This window comes from Hydra vulgaris, chromosome 06 (assembly GCF_038396675.1).
Source record: "Hydra vulgaris chromosome 06, alternate assembly HydraT2T_AEP".
NCBI classification, from domain to species: Eukaryota; Metazoa; Cnidaria; class Hydrozoa; order Anthoathecata; family Hydridae; genus Hydra; species Hydra vulgaris.
Genome location: NC_088925.1, coordinates 59,393,515 through 59,413,049, shown reverse-complemented (window position 1 = coordinate 59,413,049; position 19,535 = coordinate 59,393,515).

The following is a 19,535-nucleotide window of genomic DNA, read 5'->3' as shown; positions in this document are numbered from 1 at the left end:
TTTCTTTTTATTTTATTCAAATAAAAAGAATTTAGATTTATTTTAATGATGGTATTCCTTAGTTAGACACTTTAACATCTGAGAACGTGATAACGTCAATCGATAAAATACGGCTCAGGAAAAAAGATCTGACGTTTTATGCCGACAAAATAGTTTGAGGTGTACTTTAATTTTAAATGGTGATCTACTTTTGAATGGTGTGCCCTAATTTTGAATGGTGAACCAATATAAGTCACTGCGTAAAAGTGCTTAAGATCTCCTACATCTGTTTTTTTTTTTTTTTTGAATATAGCTTTGCGTAATTTATGGACGATCCCTAAGGAGAAAGTCGATTGATTTTCTATTAAGTCCATAAATTACGCAACGCGTAATTTATGGACTAAATTTATTTAAAAAACGGATGTATGAGATCGTAAACACTTTTGAATGAACTAATTATAAGTTTAGCTTTTATCCTAATTCCTATAAATTTTAATCGAAGCTTGAAAACAGGTTTAAAAAATTTAGACCTGGAATATTTAGCCTTTAGAAAAAAAAAAATAAAGTTAAACAAAATTTTGTCAGATCTACCCTTTGTTAAGTTATTTATAAATTACGAGTAATTTTTTGACGTTTTTTTTTTTAAGAATTAATTTATTTGCCAAATGAATTTTTGTTACCAAATAATTTTATTAAAAAACTGCACAAAAAAAACGTAAAATATTTAAATTTTCAAAATAAATTTTCGTTTGAAATATTGTGTTTTACAACTGTTTTTACTTAAATTCATTTATGTCACGCGCTAATTTGACAAAATTATGACCGCCATTTTTCGTGTGTCCCCTCTCTGAGTATATAGGCTATCTTAGGGTTCGGACTATTGCAATTGTAATGAAAACAAGAACAGTAACAATTATTGTTATTGTATTAACTTAATTTAGTAACAATATCAATACTTGTGATTTACAACTATTGTAATTCTGTAATATAATAACAATAAATATTGTATTGAAATTCATCTTTATAAAACAATAACAATATCTGAAAAAAAAAAATGTATTGTAATGACCCACTACAATAACAATAAATATTGTATTGTAACTCGTCTTTGTAACACAATAACAATATATTGCTATTGTAATAAAAAAAATTATTTTAGTGTCAAAATTTAATAAATATTTTAATAGTCTAGTTGCCGACTATATACCCTTGTACCCTTGAAATAGGGTACAACTAATATTTAATGATTGATGCTACTTTACTGAACCATAATGGGAGGGAAAGGGGTGCCAGAATGGTAAATTGGGCAACTTTAAATATTGAATAAGTTCCTTTGCAGCATTAAAGTCAAGAGGAAAAAATAAAAGGGCCGAATAAAATAATTTATGAGTGTTATTTTTCAAAATAGTAAGGCTATCATCAGACAGGCAATATTTTGCGGCCATTTAGAGCTTAGAAATACATAACAAGATAGGTGATGCGAAATCTAAATATGTAAAAAATAAAATTTGCAATATATTGCAAATCCGTAAATAGAAAATAGAAAAAATAATAGTAAGTTCGTCAGAGATGAATATAAATACGTTAAAATACCTTAGCTTTTCTACTTTAATGTAAAGTAATACACTACAATAGTTATTGTAATTGTTTCATCAAAACAATACAATAGTTATTGCAATTTTATTTCATTAAAACAATAAAATACAATAGTTCTCGAATTTTATTGTATTGTTATAAAAAAAACAATACAATACTTATTGTAATTGTTTTTCATCACAGCAATACAATACCAAAATAAATTTTTTTTATTGCTTTTGTAATATTACAATAAAATATTGTATTGTAATGTGTAATTGTATTTAATTTTTACAATTACAATTACAATAGTAATTTCCTAACCCTAGGCTATCTACCCCATCCCATTTTCATCTTCATGAACAAATTTTAATACACGGAGTGTTTCAAAATGTTTCTTAAGTATTGCTTCCGCATTAAAAAAATTTTATTTTTTATTTTGGATGACTATTTATACTCGCACCACTTGTTTAAAGTTCAACTTTTTTATGTCTTCTGAGTTTTTAGGCGCATTTTCAAACGATGGGCCCGAATATATAGTTTTTATATCACTAACTATATACTTACGTCATCACAAATAATGAAGGTTATTAATCTAAACCGATTGTGTGTATTTTTAGTATTATAATATTTGTTAACTGGTGGTATTTTAAAAACGCAAAAATGTGTTACAAAATTAAAAAAACGTGATTTTCAAACACAATGGCGTTGAGGCTCAATACACAGCAATTAAAAATTTGCTAAATTCTTTTGAATTCATACAGTTCACCCACTCCAAGCACTAGCTATTTAAAAGCGATTTGTTTAAGTTTCATGGCCGACCATTATTTTTGCCAACCCCTCGCCACCATGTCGGAGAGCTTCATGTAACTGTAGCTGTAAATAAAACTGTTAAACGGAGAATATACTATTTAAATCTCCGAGTTAGAGCTGGTATAGTGTTAATGCAAACAATGAGGCAGTGTTGTTGCAATTTAATAATCAAAGTGACAAGGGCACCTGGTTGGAGAAGCTGGCTCTAATGGCGCCCAAAATTTGCTGATCAAACCTGATAGACCATAAAAGGTTAGAAAATAGTAAGGTAAGAATAAAATGAAAATACTTTAAAAAACCTTAAAAACACCTTATAATACTTTAAAATATTCACACAAAAAAAATTTCAGTTCCTAACTAAATTTTAAAATTATTTAAATTAAGACTATTGACAGGTGCAGAGATTATTGTGAACTTACGGGAAAAAATCAGGTCGTTAGGTAAAATTTGACAAAAATGGAGCAAGAATTTCGCACGCCTGGTTGTTAGCAAAGACATTTTCCTACATAAAATTCAAGTTGCAATTCCTCAAAATTAGGCAGGTTCTTATTTAGAGTGACAAAATAGTCAAAGAGATCAATTGAATGGCTGAAAATATTTCTCTCTCCTGGACATCGTGGTTTTTAACCTGAGAGTTACGCAGGTTAAAAACCACAATGCCAACTTAAACTGATTCTGCAGTTTTTAAAGTAAAAGTTTCATAATTTCTAATTTTTTATTTTTTTTTTATTTTAGTCTTATTAAAATAATATAGGTAATAAAAGTAACAAACTTTTTAAAAACAAAAAGTTTCGAAGTTAAATGTTAAAAATAAAAAACAAAAAATAAATCTAAACCAATTTTTTTTTTCTACTGACAGACTTTGTTCTACTGACAGACTTTTCTCTACTGACAGACTTTTCTTAAAATCAGTAGAAATAAAAGACAAATAAAATCAATTGAAATAGCACTTTGAGTTTATCTTGTTAAAATTAAATGTAATAATTTTTAATAGTGTCATTTTAAACCTTATTTTATCTACATTGAATTATTTTTAATTTACTCTTTTAAGATCAACGAGACTTTTGGCAGGTGTGCCATTCTACTGAATATAAACCTGCTGCAGAGGTGGTATTTAAATTATGGTGAAACCGTGTTTTATATTTTGTGATTTTAATGTTGCATGAATTTTCAATTAATCATAGTTTAACGATAAGTGTGGTTTGAACGTTAATATTTAGCTCTAACTTATTGTATTTGTACATTTTACATTTTTTTTCTTTAATGCTGATCAACTTTTAAAATACAATTTAAAATAAAATTTTATGCGTCAACGCCTAAACTTAGAAAAAAGTTATGCATGGTTTATATTGTGTGTTTAAAATTCTCTGAAACAAAAAGAATAATTAAATATTAATTAATATACATTAATGATTTATCTTCAACATCAAACTTATTAAATTGTATTTTATTTGCAGATGACTCTAATCTATTTTATTCTCATAAAAATATTGAAACACTTTTTAAAGTAGTCAATTAAGAACTAAATAAAGTAAATGAATGGTTTATATGCAACAAAATGCCTTAGAATGTTCAGAAAACAAAATTTTGCCTTTTCTACAAACCAAAGCAAATCAAAAGAAGTACCTCTTATTTTTCTCCAAATTAATAAAACTGACATTAAAAGTCAAACTTCATATAAATACAGCATATAAACTCCGTTGAAAAAAAATCTCAAAAATTATTGGTATGATCTATAGAGCAAAACCAACTTTAAGTTTTAGGTCCTTAAAAAGTTTAATTTTTTCTTTTATACATGGTTATTTAACTTACTGCAACATCATGTGGGCAAGTACTAATCACACTAAGTTTAGAAAATTGTACGGCGAGCAAAAACATGCTGTTAGAATTATATTTGGAGCTGGTAAAGCTGTTCCTCTTGAACCGGTTTTGTGTAGAAATGGTGCCTTAAATATTCTCAAACTTAACATCCATCTAGTTTAACAGCTGTTAGACATGAACTAGTTCATGTATAAAACAAAATGTGGACTGTCTCCAAAAAATAGTAAAACTTATTTTGAAGAAATACATCCTGAGAATTCTACAAGATATTCCATAAACATAAAAATTTGTTGTACCAAAATCTTATTTAAAACTGAGCTCTTATTCAATTCAGAATCGCGGGCCATTTTTGTGAAAAGTTTTCCAAACATTGTAGCCGAGAAGAATATTTCACTTTCTTTTAAAGTCAGTTTAAAATTAAATCAAAGCGGTGTTTAATACACACAGATATTGATTTATCTTGTTTTAAGTGTTTTTTTAAAATAGATTAACAAAATAAAATCATCTAAAACACTACATCAACTAATGTAATTAATTTAGCAATGTAATTAATTTAACAATGTAATTAATTTAAGCTAATCTTTAATCAAATGACCCTATAAGTTCGAAAACTAAATTAAATAATTACTGATATTATTCATTTTCATTAATCGCATTTTCTTTTTTTTTAATATTTTGGTTCTTTTTTTTTCTTTCCTTTTTTTTTTTGTTTTTGTCTTTTGTTTGTTTTTTGTTTTATCTAACTTATTTATGGAATTACTTATTAATTAATGATCTTATTTTAATGTTAATGTTTTTGTAAATATTTATCTTACTTCATAGTTTTGATATGACAAAAATAATGTCTTCTTCTTGCCCCGGCCATTAATTTTATTTTTAAATTTATGTAGTTTTTAATATTTCTTCAACGGCAAAAAATATTCTTCAAAAAACAGGGCCGACATACAGGTTTCGAAGTGAAGGGGCACAATTGTCAATTTTTTAAAAAAGTCCTCTATATCTAGAATTTTCTTTTTTTTTTTAAAAAAAAAGGTTTTTTAGAAAAAAAGTAGGGGCAAGAGGGGGCATTTCCCTCGTCCCATCCCATGTCATCGGCTCTGAAAGAAATAAAATAAAATAACACGTGTTAAAAATTCCGTAAAATTAAAGAGTTTAGGAAGTTGCCTATAAAACTTTGTTATTTTTATACTTAATAAACGTAGTTTTTATAAGTTTTCTTATATTCATGGATAAAGAAAGCAACTTTCATAAATTTAGACTTGAAAAAAAATAAATGTTAAAAATTTTTTAAATGCCGCATTTAAAAAAGGATTGATTCATAAAATTAATAACTCAGTTTGAATTACGGGCACCCTGAAGGTGACCTAAGACCTTATATCATTTCTCATGAGTTTTTATTTTTGATTTTGAAAGTCTATGTGCGCATTCTAAAACTATCAAAATTTAAATCATTTTTGGTGGCTTTTTCATAAAATTAATCTATAAGACCAGTATTAAATAGAGGTTAATGCCCCTCTGACTCGCTCAAAAAACTCTCCAAGTGGATCAAATAGTTGAACATAATTTGTTTGGTTGTTTGACCTAGTGGATTGATATTTTGAGGATCAGATTTAGAAATAACTTCTGATAATAATTTGGACTTTTTAGTTAGAATATTGACTAATATATCACGTTTTTAAAGTTAGCTATCTTTTTTATTGAAGAAAATAAGGTAGGTTTACAGGAATAAAGTAGCTTAATAGAACCATCTTTTTTATTGAAGAGAATAAACAGTGGCTTTATACAATCATCTTCTTTTTTTTTCACTTTACAATGTTAGTCGTGATATATCAAAATAAGCTATTAAAATTACTTTACAAATATATATATACAAAGCGTAATAACAGTGTAAACTAGGTTTCCGAAAGAAGATCACTAAGACCCTTGCACCGGAACCTTAAAAACAATAATAAATAAACTAATCTACGAATACTTTGTACTCAATGTTTCCAAGTATATGACAATTTTGATAAAAAAAAGTGTAAATGCTAATCATAATGCAAGCTCAATTTAACTCATGTTTCCAATTACGTATCCATTATGGTTCATGTGAATTAGTCATTGAAAGTGACAGATAGTCAATCAGATCCAATAATCAATAACTATTTATAAATTATAATTTGATCTTTCTAGCTTTAACTGCAGCAAATTTATCTATTATGTCGTCAAAGTCTGTTGATTATAGAGTTTCTCTTTTGACATTAAGGATTGCCAAACCAAACGTTGTTGCCCCAAGAATTCAAATTTTTCATTAAGATCATTAACCGTCTAAAGTGAGTTGTTAGTTCTTGTTGGAAACAATTCAATATCATTTTCAAAATTCCGCCAACTTCATCTTCAGCAAAGAGGGCTTCTGCTTTTTCACTCCATCTGGTTTCTGCTTCCCGTTTAACAGTAATCTTAACAGCATTTTTCAATTGTTCCCATCGAATAGTCGAATGAGAAAATATAGATGTTTTAGATCTCTAACAGTACAGGCAAGTAGGTTGATGAATTCATTTTGAATGTCTGGCGACAGATAAGAGACGGACCCTGGATTTTCTTTAGCATGCAGTAGATGGTTTGCAGTGAGAAGGTCATACTCAGGAAGGAGTTTCAAAAGGGCAAGAAAGTTTCCAATATTGGCTCCTTTATCAGCAGTACTAAGTTTTTCTCTATGACCACATAAAGCCATGTTCTGAGAAGCAAGAACTTTAATACAAGAAAGAATTCTTTTTTAAGATATTTCGCCAGTGTTGCTTTTCAGATTCAATTTGGGTTTCGAGTTCTGAATCTATTCCTTTTCTATAAATTATTCTTCGTTCAACTTCTTTCCATATAGTAAATGATTTGCGGTGACATGGACTGTTCTCGTGATCTTTTATTTGTTCTGTGTGTCTCCAGTTAGTGAATCCACCAGCTGATTCAAAGAAAGATTGTGAACTTTAGCTGGATGTTGGAAATAGTAAACAACAGAAACAATAAGCTGCTTCCTTAACTGTTGAATATAACAACCACGAACAACCCACGTCATCACCATTGGCAAGTTGTCTTTTGAACCACGTCGAGTTCAATGAACGTCCTCCTGAATTTGCAACAAAAGGTCCATTCTTGTCTTGAAATAAATCAGATCCGCGAGCTATGATCTCAGTTCTAAGACTTTGCAGCATGATAGGTTGCTTTGTTGTTTGGTCAAATTTTAAAAAGCCAACATCAAGAAATGACAATACAGCAGGAATAGGAAGATCTTCAACCGTTTCTTTATTTTTATCGTCACTGTCATTTTTAGGATCCAGATCGCGGGTATCTTCAACTCCTTGGTCCATTGAGTCTTCTTTATTTTCGGTAAGCAAATGATAACTGCCTTCATCTCTGCGGTCATTTTCAGATTCTGATTCAGTATGCTGTCATCTTCAGATTCTGATTCACTTTCTGCATCACCTATTTTCGCTTTCTTTGAACATAGAAACTTGCTTATTAATTCCTTGGACTTTAATACCACTTTCTCGCCATTTTTCTGTTTTTTCGACGCTGAGCCCCACTTAGTTTGTGCTTTGGCATGTCTGAATTCGAAAAATAATATTGTGATGATTAGAATTAGTTTCTCTTCTTAAATATTATAAAATTATAATTTATAGATTTTAAAACCGTTGTAAATTAAAGGCTGAATTCTCGGAATCGAACTTGTTTACATTTATCATACATTGATGGTCTTAACTGCTTTAAACAGTATATAAACTCTACGTATAGAAGACGCGTTCGACTCCGAAAATTCTGCCTTTAACCTTTTAGCCACGTTAAATGTTTGGACGTGGACGATAATGCTGTACAACGATTTAAGTGTTGAAATTTCGTCATTTTAGAATAAGTAAACTCTCAAAATTGTAAAACTCAGTTTTAGTATGGTATTAACACTTACCTTTCGCATTGATAATTTTAGTTTAGCTGAAATGTTTATATTTCATATTGATTTATATTGAAATATTATATTATATTAAAAATTCATGAGTTTCACCGTAATTTTAGGTTGAGTTTGTATTACTAATACGTATGCACGTAATGCTAGCTCGAATGTGTTCGAGTTTGAACGCTCAAACTTTAAGTCAAAATTTCAACGTTCAGGTTCGAGCTTTTTTCTCTTAAAAGTTCGAACTTTCAGAAAAAATGCCCTTACTGTCATTTCAATAAATGCAGCTGAAATATAAGTAAAAATTAGTGTTTTAAAATTTGTTACATCTTTTGAAAACAATGCTCTTTCCTTTTTGATTTATTTGTAGCTATTTAAATTTTAGAAAAACAGTGTTTGTCTGACCACTCTAAAAAAACAAACAGAATAACGTCACGTGTAAAACTATTGCAATTCAGAATGTGTCAGTTTTTTTCCAGTTAAAAATTAAACGAACAGTAACCGTTTGACCACTGTTTATTTACGTTTTCAAAAAAATAAAAAGTAAATAAAAAGTAAAAATAAAACATGGCTACTTTCAAAGACGTCAGCACATTTAGAAGATCTGAGGTTTGGGATTATTTTAAATTTTTTTGGGTTGCTTGTTACTGGTGGTTCGGGTTCTGGCTGACTCTTAAAGTTAAATAATAGATAAATTAATTAGTAATACTGTATAATGTTATCAAGGGAAAAAATTAAATTTTTCATTTTGTTTTTAAAAAAATAAAAAGAATTTGGTCATTCAAAATCAAAATTTGGTAAAACAAGTTTATTTCATAGGTGCAGTGCACGATAGGCGAGACAAAATTGATTAAAATTTGTTTGACAAAAAGGTTCGTTAAAATAGTATTTTTTTTAAGAGTGTATTTGTTGCTGGGTTTTAAACTGAAAAGATCTTAAAAGACTGGGGATAGATTGTTTTTCCACATATAAACAAAGCATAAAATTTTCAAAACGTTGAGTTCAAATATATTTAAAATTTTCATTTCAATAAAATATGGTTTACAATGAGAAAAACGATCAGTTAAGTTAATTATGCGAATTGCTCGTTTCTGATAGCAATAAAGGCTCGTTTCTGATAGCAGTTTCTGATAGCTCGTTTCTGATAGTTTCTGATAGCTCGTTTCTGATAGCAATAAAGGCTCGTTTCTGATAGCAATAAATTTACTTTTTTCAGTCCTTCCCCAGGCAATATTAGCGTAGTTTATGTAGCAGTGAATAAATGAGAAATAAAGTTGCCTTAAGTTTTTTTTATTGCAATAAGAAAAACTAAAGACAACTTTAATCTTTGTATAAAACTCCATTGTGTATAGCAACTTTAGTGCATACATAAATTATGTAAGTGCATAAATTATATGTTAATTCCAAGTAATGTTCTCATCGAGATAAACACCTAAGAATTTAATAACAGAGTCTCTTTTTATTTCAATTTCATCAATAAAGATTTGGGGCAAGTTTAAGGGTAAAAATTTTTTTTCCTAAGCGACTGAAAGAGAGTCCATTTAGTTTAGCCAGTATTTAATGTTAATTTATTGGATTGGAACCAGTGAGAAAAAAGTTTAAATTGGTGTTTAAAAGTTTAAATAAAAGTTGGTGGCAAAAAGTTCGCTTAAAATACTCTAAAAGATGAATAAATTAGTATCATCAGCGAACATGATGCTCATCAGATTAGTTGCTTTATTTAGATCGTTTATATAAATTAAAAAAAGGAGGGTTTTGAGGATTGAATCTTTTGGAACTCCACAGGTTATATTAAAACAATTGTTGTGATAGTTGTCATTACCAACAACAAATTGTTTTCTGTTTGTTAACCACCTAACAATTGGTTATTTACTCCATAGTATTTCAGTTTTTCGAGAAGGATGTGATGGTCAACCGTATCAAAGGTCTTTGATAGGTCGATAAAAATACCTAATGTATATTTTGATTGTTTAAAAGATTCTGAAATTTCATTTGCAAATTGGATAATTGCATACTATGTTGAGCTATCCTTTTTAAAACCAAATTGATTAACATAGAGCAGGTTATTTTTGTCAAGGTGTTTATATATTCTGTTGCACATAATTCTTTCTAGGATTTTTGAAAATACAGAGAGCATAGAGATGGGGCGATACTTAGTTATTTGGGATTGGTCACTCTCTTTAGAAATAAGGTTAACTTTGGCAATTTTTAATTGTTCTGGAAAAATTCCTTGTTTAATTGAGGCATTGAAAACTTTGAAAAGAACATTTTTTAGTTGCTCAAAGTAATCTATAATTACGTTTCCATTAATCACGTTTCCATTAATCACGTTTCCATTAATCACTTTTCCATTAATCACGTTTCCATTAATCACGTTTCCATTAATCACGTTTCCATTAATCACGTTTCCATTAATCACGTTTCCATTAATCACGTTTCCATTAATCACGTTTCCATTAATCACGTTTCCATTTATTTCGCCTGGTCCACATGATTTATTTTTTCAAATAGATTTGAACGCCTTTTTAAGTTCTTCAAGTGTTAAATAAGAGGATAGCTCATCAGAGCATATGCACTTATCCAAGGGTAATAAGAAGTCACTAAATAAAGCTCTGGTGATTGGAATCTTATTTGATAGTTTAGGACCTATTTCAGTAAAAAATTTATTAAATTCATGTGATATAGCGTTTGGTTCAAATATACTAGTGTTATCAATTTTAATTATTTGTAGCAAAAAACCAAAGCATGATTTTCGTTTTCCTGTAATTTCCTTCATTATTTCTCAAATGCGCTTAGTGTTATTTTTAAATTTGTTAAGTAATTCTGAGTAATAAATTTTTTTTAAGTTTTTACGAATTTTCTCAAATAAATATTTATAGTTTTTGTAACCTTTTTTGTTTTCTGCTGTTTTTGTTTTTACAACATTTATATATAACTTTTGCTTGATTTTGGAAAATTTTTTAAACCCCTTGGTAATCCAAGGAGAACTTAGATTTTGCTATTATTTCAACTATGGGAAAGTTAGCGTCGTATACAGAATAGAGAGTTTTAAAGAAAGTTTCAAATATGTCGTTTGTATTATTATTTATGTTAATATTATTCCAATGGAGTAAGGATAGTTGGTCTTTGAATAAATTAAGGTTATTCTGATTAATAATACGTTTCTTCAATATTTTTTTATTGTTGATGTTTTTTGCTATACATGTATAAATTATTACAAAAATGGGAAAATGGTCTGTTATATCAGTTTTTAAAATACCTTTTTTCATACTATTGTTAAAAATATGAGTTTAAACAAAATTGTCAATTAAAATCGCTGAGTTTATAGTTACTCTGGTAGGGCGATTGATGAGAGGGATTAGTCCTGTTTGATGGTAGATTGATGGTAGGGCGACTGATGAGGGGGATTAATCCTGTTTCAAAAAATGTGTCATAAAAACTTTTTACTTTATAATCATTGTTACAAAGAAAAAAATTCATATTAAAATCCCCAAGTAAAGTATTTTTTTTTCTTTTCGGCATCGCCTTTTTTAATTATGTATTGCAAAAACATGCTAAGGTTTTCACTCACGCCAGCAGGTAGCCGGTAACAACACCTAATTAATAAGCTTTTTGTTTGGTTGTTTTCGATTTCAATTGTTAAAACTTCTTTGTCGGTAAAAAAAAACTTGTTTTTAGAGGCAATTTCAGAAAGCTGAAATCGCCTCTAAAAACAAGCCTTAGTGTTTCGTGCGCATAAATTAGAACTCCACTACCTCGTTTGTTATTTGTCTCTCCAATGAAATAATATTAAAATGCGGAATTTAAAAATTACTATTTAGATCTTTGTAATCCACGTTTCTGTTAAGCGTATTATATTAAGAAGGTTCTTCGTTTCTTCTAGCTGATTTAAAAGTTTTTCAAAGTTACTATTTAGGCTTCTCATATTGAGATTGAGAATTCTAATTGGATTCGAATTTTAACAATAAGATTCTTAAAAAGATACTCTTCTAGTCTGAAAAAGTCTCACAATAAAAATTATTGTCGGGTTCTGAGGTTTTGTCCTGGGAAAAAAATTCTTTTTCAAAAATATTAAACGCGAGAGATTTAAAATTATTTAATGTAGCCATGATTGTTTTATATAAGTTTAAATAAGTTCTTTTTAAAAATTTGAATTAGTTTACTTTTTTCTATTGTTATCATAAATAGATTTTTAAGACAAATAATTTTATTATACCGAACCGCAACATTCACTCCATTTAAGCGTCTTCGTTTAACGTCAGTAAACGAAGTTTACTGACGTTAAACTTTACTGACGTTAAAACTTCGTTTAACGTCAGTAAACGTCCTGATAGCAACGGTTTCAAAACAAGTAAGATGACGCCTTTAGCTGAGTTCATTGAAAGTAGTATCAAAGAAGAAAAATTGGTTGATTTTTTGCAACAAAAAAGACTAATGCCACTTCAAAAACTTTGTTTATGTGGTCAAAGAATGGTTGTACAAAAGTATGAACGTTGTCAAGTATGAATTACTTAACGTTTTTTTTATTATTTACACAGAACAGATTATCCCTTGTATCTTTAAACTACTGCAAATAATCATTAACACTAATCCTAAAGTTTAGGATTAGTGTTTTATAGTTAAGGGTTAGTGGCTCATCGTAGAGATAGATGAATCTTTATTTTTTAAACGAAAATATAATGTTGGGCATAACGTTAAAAAACATTGGATTTTGGGGGGCATTAGATGTAACTACTAAAAAAAGGATATTTAAGAGGGGGTTAGAGGGGTTTAGAGGATCGAACAGCTCAGACATTAGTGCGAATAACACCGCACAACACATTTTTTGCTTCTTTAACACCATTAGGTGTTTCTTAAAGATTTTTGGGTGCTGATCACAAATATCACATCAAAATTTACGTATCACGTACCGTTTAAGAGAAATCTTCAATTTTATTTTTTTATAAGTTTTTGCTTAGATTTATATGCAAACATCTCACTCCAATTAGTGACTCAAGTACAGTGTCTGTATCAATATAACTGCAAGCAAATTTAATGTTATAGCCGTTTTGCTGTCTAGCGATATGTCTCGTCAATGTTGTGACAGCCGCGATACATTCTGCTATATCTGTGGCAAATATACACTTGCGTCTCAGAGACGTTCTATAACTGCTCTTGTGAAGAAAGCATATCATCTGTTGCAAAATTGGTGACCAAGACAAGGAATGGGCGCCTCACATTTGCTGCACAACATGCGGTTTCAATCTAAGAGCCTGGCTCAGAGGCACTCGTAAGTATGCCGTTTGCTGTTCCGATGATCTGGCGAGAACAAAAAGACCATGTAACGGACTGTTATTTTTGTTTGACTAATATATCTGGTTTCTCTTCCAAAAACAAGAAGTCAAATGAATATCCTAATTTGCCTTCAGCAATGAGACCTGTGCCACATGACGACAGTCTCCCAATTCCGAAACCACCAGAGGATTGGACCTTAGATGAACCAGATGAAGAAACTCCAGTGCAGGTTACTGACAGAGACATTAACCCAGATTTTGAATCTTGCTCACCAGGTGATCCACATCTAATAACACAGTCAGAATTGAACAATTTGGTTAAAGATTTGGGTCTGTCAAAAGCAAAAGCCGATTTGCTGGGTTTCTGGCTGCAGGGATGGTGTCTGCTGTCACCAGGTACAAAAATATCTATGTTCAGAAGCCGGCACCATGATATCATCAAGATGTTTCCAAGAATAAGTGATATGAAGATCAAAGGAGGCATTTTTATTGGTCCCCAGATCAGACATGTTATGAGTGACAAGCGGTTTGAAGAGCTGTTAGTTGGCCACGAAAAAAATGCCTGGAAAGCCTTTAAAGACGCTGTTGACAATTTCCTTGGCAATTACAGAGCGCCAAACTACGTTAAAGTCGTAGACAAACTTTTCCGCGAACACCAGAAAATGAAGTGCAACATGTCACTCAATGTTTATTTCCTTCACTCGCACTTGGACTTCTTCTCCGTGAATCTCGGTGCTGTCAGTGAAGAACACGGTGAGCGGTTTCACCAAGACATTGCTACAATGGAGAAACGATACCAGGGCAACTGGAATCCGTCAATGCTTGCTGACTACTGTTGGACACTGCAACATGATGCACCAGAAGTTGAGTGCAAAAGAAAATCAGGAGCAAAACATTTTTAATTCTGTTGAACTAATGGCTCATGCGGAACATAAACGTGATTAAAAAGGAAAACATATAAATGTCTATTCCTTAGAGTTCCTACGTGATGCAGTAAAATAAAAACTATATTTGTGCATACCCTATAGGTACCTGTCACAATCACCTAAAACTTTTCAGGAAGCCAGACTTTTTTAAAAATTTGTTGTGCAGTGTAATTCAACAATTGCACCTGGATTAATAATGCACTCAGATCAGTGGGCTTCCTATGCTAATTTAAATAACTTAAGTGACAATCATTTCATTGTAAACCATACAATAAACTTTGTTGATCCTGACACTGGAGCGACAACAGATCGTGTTGAGACGTTTTAGTGTCTGATGAAACGAAGGTTAAAGTATGTTTTTAGATCACAGGGTGATTTAAAGTGGTCTAGGCTAGATGAAGCTGTCAACAGAAAATATTTTGAGTTTTGTAATAAAAATGTTTGAGAAAATTTCTCTATGTTCTTAAAATACATTAATGATAGGTATTAATCATAGGTATCCTCTGTAATGTAATGTAAAACAAGTAGTTTATAAGCTGTGAGGTATTGTAATATAATATGGTATTTACATTGAAAATATCTTGTTCTTTTTTATGTACAACACAAAATTTAGCTTGCAAAAACTATAAGAAGATAAGCCACAAAGATACCTTTGGAGGATCGATTAAAAGAAGATAAGCAACAAAAAGATATGTTAAGAAGAGAAGATACCTTTAGAAGATCGAATAAAAGAAGATAACTTAAGCTAAAAGAGGGTACGTTCAAAAAAAAAGTTAAAAAGCAAACATGTTAAAATATAATATACGTTAAGAAGATAATCGTTAAGAAGATACTTTAAGTAGATTTAAAAATATGTTAATAATAATGATTTCATTATAAATTATTTTAATATTTAATGTATAATACTTAATGTAGACATGTTGATAATTTGTCATTTTAATTTTAGATTTTTTTCATAAAATGTTAAATTTTTATTAAAATGCGTTTACGCTAGTGATGTAAATTTTCCTGTAAAATTTGATTCAAAGTTTACCGGTAAATTGACCGGTAAATTTAAATTCGAAAAGGGTTAATTTTCCTTTAAAAAAATGATTTTTTTTAAATAAGTAAAAAAAATTCAAAATTTACCCGGCGGTAAATTTTGCGGTAAATTTATCGAAAACTTTTCAGGTAAATTTTACCTTCGCAACACTAATTTACAAACATTTTGTTTCATTATTTTTTTTTTTTTTTTTTTTTTTAATTTTTATTTTAGGTGCCCCAAGAAGTCCTAACGGTCTTGTCGCAGAGCACCGCGTAAGTGCATTTAACCAGGAAGTTCACGCCTCCTTCCTTACCGTGACGCGAAATTTTGACCAGAGCTCGTTTCGAACCTGGATCTCCTGCTTATAAAGCAAGCGCTCTAATCACTGCGCCACGGCCGCACAATTTTCAACGTTACCATTATAGCGCGCAATAACGTAATATTTTAGCGTCCATTCTGTAAAATACCAAAATACGAACTCCAAAAATTATAGTTCCGAGACTTTACGAGCTTCGCCGAGTTTGGGGTGCGCCGTGTACAGGTCTGCCGGTTGAGAACTATTGTGCGAGGTTTTCCGTCTTTTTTTTATCCAGTGTGATAGGCACGCTCGATTTCAATATCTGTAACACCAAGTTTTTGTTTGAAAAATAAATGGACTTTTCCTTCTGTTTGTCCCAAAGTTTCTTTTTCGTCTTTGTATAAACCATTTATTCGTAGATTATATCTACGTTTTCGATGTGTTTTTTTTTAAATTTCTTTTTCGATTATTTCCTTTTCTAATTGTTCACTATTGTTTTCGTTTTTTTTTTATCAATAATGTTTTTGTTAAAGTTCATGCTATCGTTTATTTCTTCAATTTCTTTTTTAATTTTTTTGATTTTAATTACATTTTATTAGCATTGGTCTCAAGCTCAATCTTTCGTTTATAATTTTCAGATTTCCACTGATTATGTCTAAAACTGTTTGTTCGTGTTTTTTAAACATAGCTTCGGTTTCTTTTTTAAACTCATTAAACATTCTTTTTTAAACTCACCAAACATTTGTTTAAACAGTTTCTTTATTTCTTGAAGAGTCAATGCCATATTGATTTACAAGGATTTGAGTTGATTTATAAAAAGATATGTATTTATATGTTTACATGTTTTGAGAACTTTTATTTCTTTTTCTTCAGTTCAAGTGCTTCAAAGAAAACGCGTCCGTTCGCTTGAAGAGCACGTGTTGAAAAACCCTAACCCTGATCATTGGATTTGCGATAAAATAATCCTAAACAAAACAGTTTTTTTTTTTTTTAAATGAAATATTTACAAATACACAACGTTTAACTAAAGTTATCAATAAAGTACTTCTTATTTATATAATCATTTAACTATAAACACCTTGTGTTATACACACAAACAGTTCTTCGCAAGACTTCATTAAAATTGGCGTTGTGTTGTCCTACCTTTCGTATTTCCTAAAATTGTTTGAAGTTTTGATGGATTGGTTCCAACTCTTGCTTAGTGTAATACCTTTAGGGTATTTAATTAATTCAAAATTTTTAGGATTAATATTTTTATATGTAGAAATTTAAAAAGTTACCCGTTATTTTTTTAAATATGCTTTGCCAAACTTTTCTCCTTTTATAACATTAAACTCTTCAACATGCTGCTCTACTATATGAACTTAAAGAGAATTGTTTAAACCAAGATCTCTAAAACTTTGCCAAAATCTTTTAATATAATAAGAGAGTTTAAATTTAATGTTTTCCAAAACATCCATGAACAACATCGCTAAAGACTTTCAAAGCTTTCATATATTTTCCGCCAAAAATATTGTGCTCATCCAGATAGATTTGAAAGCGATCAAGTTTTTTTTGAAGCTCGTTGGATCCATTTTTTTCTAACCTGTGTTTAACTTGATAAGGTACTCAAGCAAGATTAGTTGTGGAGATATAACTATTTACAAAATGAAATCCTTGATTAGTGTCCTCAAGCAAGTTTTTTCAACTGACTTGAGAAATTTGTCTACTATGCTTAGCAAAATATGTGAGCCTGGTATGTTGACAATTTCCAAGATCTTCTTTGTTAAATTTCCAGTCAGTTAAGGAGGATTAACTACGTTACTAAAATTTTAAATGTTCTTTTGCAATGTTTCTTCCAGCAGCCATCAATTTGTTATACAACTCACACGAAAATTTAGAGAATCAACTCTCATCATAGCTTGATTTTTTTCACAAGATTCACTTTCTTTTGATTCTGTTTCACAAGATTCACTTTCTTTTGATTCTGTTTCACAAGATTCACTTTCTTTTGATTCTGTTTCACAAGATTCACTTTCTTTTGATTCTGTTTCACAAGGTTCACTTTCTTTTTATTATGTTTTACAAAATGGACGAGGATGCTATGAAGCCCCTGACTAGTTTCCGACCATCAGAAGAAGAATCTTTAGATCTTATGAAATAGAGTAATTCTGACAATTAAGTTTTATTTTAATCAACAACATTTTTATGTTTGTTTACTTTTCATCAATAAAGAGGAATAGAGGGAATAGAGGGGAATAGAGGGGAATAGAGGGGAATACCGTCAAAACTTAAGCTTTATGAACACCATTATACTTGAAATTTTTACATCCAACAGAACTCTCATCTCAATCTCATCAGAACTCATTTTTTCTTTCTTGAATGCGCTTCTAGCTCTGGCCTCAATGTAATTGATAAGGTAATCTTTAGATAGCCTTGCTCTCCATAAACCCTAATTTTAATGTCACACCGTTTGAACGGATCCTGACAATCCCAACCTAGCTGACCTAAGAACGCCACTTATATGGGGTGATAGAGTACACATCAAGGTACCCTGTGATGAAAATTTTGAAATCTTTCAATTTTGTCCGTGGAAAATAATTTATTTTGAATGTTAAAACTAAGTGAAATTTTGACTTTATAGTGCGACAATAAAAACACCAGTAGAATGAGAACTACTACATATAATTTGATAAAAATTGGTGCAAATGTAGCATGGATACACCAAACTCTGGACAAAATTTCAGTCGGATTGATTTACTGGATAAGAATTTATGACAGTTTTAGTTTATATTTTGTTAGTTTTTTGCTACTTAGACCTCAAAACGTTACCTATTACTGTGATATTCGATCACTATATTCAAAATAAAGGTTACATGAGTGTTCTACTATGTAGTATCAACATGTTTTATTATAATTGTTTTATTGCTACATAAACCATTTTCATTCTTTAGAAGAATGTATTGATTCGCTATTGGAAGCGTGGTTTAAATTGGCGTAAATTCCTTATCTTTTGAGTATTTGTTTGTAACTTTCTAATTTTTTGAGTATATATTTGTTACTTTCTAATCTTTTGAGTATATATTTGTAACTTTCTAATCTTTTGTGTATATATTTGTAACTGTATTGTGTGTATATATTTGTAACTTTCTAATCTTTTGAGTATATATTTGTAACTTTCTAAACTTTTGAGTATATATTTGTAACTTCCTAATCTTTTGAGTATATATTTGTAACTTTCTAATCTTTTGAGTATATATTTGTAACTTTCTAATCTTTTGAGTATATATTTGTAACTTTCTAATCTTTTGAGTATATATTTGTAACTTTCTTTTGAAAAAAACTAGAATACTTAGTAGTTTGATGGTTGAGTTTTGGAGAAAAAAAGTTTATTTATTGTCGATATCAAAACCTTTATCAATAAACCTGGCTAGTTAAAACAAACCGTCTTAGCTAGTATTCTAAAAATTCCCTAATTCAACTTATCAGTTTCAAGTCACATTATTTTGTCAACATCAAAGAGGAATCATCATTATAGTACAAGGACAAGCGCACATTGTAATCTCTGGCGAATTTGGGACAGCAAACGTAATTGTGCTTTAGAAAAAATGGTGACATCCTTATAGGAAGCTTCCTTTTTTTAAGGCAATTTTTAACCCCTCCCCCCCCCCCCCTCCTTCATCTTTGTCACTGCTTGCTCTTTATGCTTAAACCACTTTAAAAAGAATGTCATAAAATTGGAACGCCGAATTTCTTCCTCATTAAGCCGTTCAGCAAAGGCCATATTCTCTTTTGTTGCAATTACGGCTATCAATCTCGTTTGCACTTGCTGGCAATGTAACCTGTAAAGCATTGTAATCTGTACTTTCACTTTTTTTTTAAGCACAGGTCAAACTCGTGAAAGTACAGGTTACAATGCTTT